A 4,202-nucleotide genomic window follows, 5' to 3' on the forward strand; every position below is an offset into this window, starting at 1 on the left:
GTGGTAGGTCAATGAGATGGATGGATAGTTCTCAGAGAGCAGAGTCTCCTAGGAAGATTTGGTCTAGGATATCATCATAGGCTCTCTTTTCAACTTCCTCAGGAATGTCTTCAATTTTGACAAGGTCACGGTGGATGTTCAAAAAAGCGTGACTGTTCTCGTTGGTGTCCCCAGTTGTGGGTATGCCAAAGCCAAGACCTGACTTCATTTCCCACTTATGTGCTTCGATGGGACATTGCATGCCCCTTTCTTCTAGTCCTAGTCCACCACCTTGATAGTTCCATTTTTTAGTGATGAGCTTATGTTCTTGGGGATACTTCTGGCTGAAGTGGTCAAGGCGTACTTGATTTCTTGTAGGTGCGTCCTTATGTAACCAATTGTTGATATCTGGAGTGAGCTCTTCATGAAGAGGGATTTTTGAGGATACAAAGGTGGTTTGGCCAAACTTTTTGTATCGAGGAGGTAGAATCTCCTTAGCTTTGTGATATGTCAGCTGTCCATGGGTATGTGGATCAAGTGGGATTTCTTTGACAACAAATGCATCTAATAGACTATACTCTCCACAGCCTTTGTTGTTGATCTTTATGGCAGATAGGGTGGAGGCGAGGATGGTTTCTGCATCATTACAAGTGTGGGATGAGCTAGTGATGGTTGTGCTGATGTCTATTCTAGGACAATGATTTGTATATGAGGCTTCAACCGCATTGCAGTAAGCAAAGGGTTCTGGATCGACATGGATGGTTACCTCAGTGTCTTGATGCAAAAACTTGATGTACTAATGGTAGGTGGATGGAATGGCCTTCATAGCATTAATCCATGGGCGATCAAGGAGGATGTTAAATGATAGGTTTAGATCAACAACATGGAAAATTGTCTCTTGGATGATCGGCCCAACCTTGATTGGTAGTAAAATAGTTCCTTCTGTGGTTCTTTCCAAGTTGTCATAAGCTTTGATGGTGATAACTTCACTGATCATATCTGCCTTAGTATACCTAGCTTTTTTTATGAATTTTAGGGTGAAAATGTTCAAAGCTGATCCATTATCTATCATTACTCTTTTCACGGAAAAATTTGATACCATGATGGCTATGCGAAGTGGAAGGGTGTAATCTAGCTTGATCGTGGGTATCTCAGTGGGTTTGAATGATAGGGCACATGAGGAGGATAGGTGTCTGACGAGATTACAAAAATTAGTAGCGTTACTATCAGAAGGGACATGAGATTCTATGAGAGCACTGTCAAGGATGTCTTTGTACAAAGGACTAGTGCGAAGAAGGTCTAAAATGGAGATTTGGGCTGGCATGTTCCCAAGGTGTTCCAAGATATTGTACCAGCTTTTTGATGGAGCTAATGGTGCTAATGAAACTAGTGGGCTTGCAATGTTAAATGATGCTCTTCAAGTGGTAATTGCACACTCATTGTCTAGTCCTCGAATATTGATAACATTGACACAAGGCTCTTTCTTAGATAAACAACCTATAAGGCTACCATAGTCTATATAGGATGAAGTGTGGTCATTGTTCTTCCCATGCTATTGGTTTGGCTAGTGGTTGTTGGTGTTGTTTTGGATAGGTGCTTTTCCAGGATTTTGGTTGTTGTGTGGAGGAAAAGCATTTTGATAAATCTGTAAGCTTGAATTGGGAGAGGTTTGGGCACCAACAATGATTTCTTTCCAATCAATGAGGTCCTGCACATAATCTTTTAGTTTCATGCATCTGAGGGTGGTGTGACCGTTTACCCTATGGAACTTGCAATACTCATTGTCCTTGTACCATGCAACTTTGGATTGGCTTGGATCAATTTGCTAGGTAGGAGGAAATTTGATGAGGTTTTCCTTAGCCAATTTCTCAAAAATGACATCCAATGGCTCACCAAGGGGTGTATAGTTTCTAGGTGCAGGTTGGAATTTGGGTTTTTGCCCTACAACTACATTGATGGCATTAGCTTGATTGTTAGACCCTTGGAAGTTGGGTCTTGTATTGTGGTTTCGATAGCTTTGGTTATTTTGTTGTTGGTAATTGATAGTTTGTTGGTTTTTTGGTTGATATGGTGGGTTAGACTGGTTTTGAGAAGGGCCAACAATATTCACATGTTTGGTGTCAGCAACCCCATCCGTTGCAACATGTGTGTTTTTGTTCCAATACCTAGACTTGTCATTGGAATGTGATTGATTTTGGTTGGCCTCTTTGTAAATCTTGACCACACCATCTTTAATGAGTCCTTGTTCAAGGATCATTCCTTTCTCTTTGATATCTTTATAGGTTAGCAAACAGTTCATGGTCATGTGGTGAGCCAAGCTGGGATGGGCATTATCAATAAAAATTTTCACCACATGGCACTCTGGCAAGGTGCAGGATATGTGGTTGGTAAGGGTTTGCCATCTTTGCAGGTATTCAGCAAGGATTTCTCCACCTTTTTGCTTAGTGTGGACAAGGTCAACTATTGATAGCTCTATTTCAACAAGACGGGCATATTGGGCTACGAATGCCTCAGATAATTTAGCAAAATTTTTAATTGTGCCATAGGGGATTTTGTAAAACCATTCAAGAGCTGGTCCAACCAAGCTTTTGGAAAAAAGGCGTAAGAGGAAGACATCATTGTATGCCATATCCTGGCAGTGCATGTAAAATTTTTTGATATGTGTGACAAGGTCTCCTTTTCTCTGAATTTGTCAAATTTGGGTACCTCAAAGTGTTTGGAAATGGTGTCATGGTAATGGCTCTGTCAAATGGGTAAGGACACATATTCTCAAACTTGAATGTCTTCAGATCATTCCCTTCTTGGATGGCTTTCAGAGCTGTCTTCATTTGCTCCCATTTTGAATTGATAGGTGATGGCTGAGGTGCCCCTAATGTAGGAGTTCCTTGAGCTAGGTATGCGCTAGATGGGGCCACTAAATATGGATGGCTGTGTGGGATTTGCTGATAGGGATTGTACATTGTTTGGGCAATTGCATGGTGGATGGCGGGTTGTTGAGGGGGAGGTGGCACATATTGCTGCATGTGCTGCAAGGCTTGCTGTTGATATGGGATTTGAGGTTGGGATTGAGGAGCATAAGTTGCCTACGGGATAAATGAATGGCTTTGTGGAGGTGAGGTATAAGATGGTTGTGAAGCTTGGGGAAAGGATCGGGGGGCTTGTGGGGTTTGACCAAGGTATGTGGGTTGTGTCCCCATTTGGGATAGTACCTACAAATAATTGGTGGTTGGTTGGATTGGTGGACTACCTCCTAGAAGTGGCATTGAAAAGTAGTTGGTAATAGGAGGTCATGGATTAGTTGGTGGTGGAGGTGGTGGGAATTGAAAGCTTGGGAATGGAACTGATGGAGTTTGATAGCTTGGTGGCTGGATTTGGAAGCTTGGTAGAGTGGTGGCGGGAGCTGGGGTCACTTGGGAGCTTGGAAAAAAATTGGCAGTAGCTTGTGGGATTTGATAGCTTTGTGGAGTGAAGGTAGTAGCTTGTGGATTTTTGGATGATGGTATTGAGCTCCCAAGACCTAATGGAAATGATGGGATTGTGCTTTGGGCTGTGGTGAACAAGTTGGGGGTGATAAAAGGTTGATTGCTTGGCCCCATGGGTGGCATCCCTATTGTATATTGTTGAGGTTGGCCAAAGATGCTAGCACTAATTTGGGAGATGGGTGGATTTGGAAGGCTGGGTTGGGGAGCAACAATAGCAATAGTAAAGGGAGTGAATGGTGAGGTATTTTGGGCAAAGGCAGTTTGGAGTGGAGAGGTATGAACCAAGGATGGAGTGGTGGTGGTTGGGTTGGCTTGCGGCATGGAGATTTCAACTTGGATGGCTGATGGTATGTTTGGGTCTGTTGGATCATATGGATTGGCTGGAGGCTCTTCTTTTGGCATATATTGAGGATAATTTGGATCATATGAGCCTATGGGTGGTGGCAGCTGCCCAAACAACGGGTGAGATGTTGAGATAATGGGTGTTGCACACATTGCATAATATTGTTATTTTATTATTTTATTTTATTATTTTATTTTATTATGTAATATTGCACCTAGATGGACGTGCAACATGTAAAGATTCCCATGAAATATTCTTGATGAGTTGTATTGTAACATTGTGATAATATTTCATGTAATTATTTAATATTGGGGAAAGGAATTAAATGCCCAATATTAAATGTGGAGTCAGTGGGTTAGGTAGCACATGGTTTTAGCACATGCTTTATGTAATACCAC

The sequence above is a fragment of the Cupressus sempervirens genome, chromosome 7 (genome assembly GCF_028749045.1).
Source record: "Cupressus sempervirens isolate cs-2001-9-10 chromosome 7, ASM2874904v1, whole genome shotgun sequence".
NCBI lineage: Eukaryota > Viridiplantae > Streptophyta > Pinopsida > Cupressales > Cupressaceae > Cupressus > Cupressus sempervirens.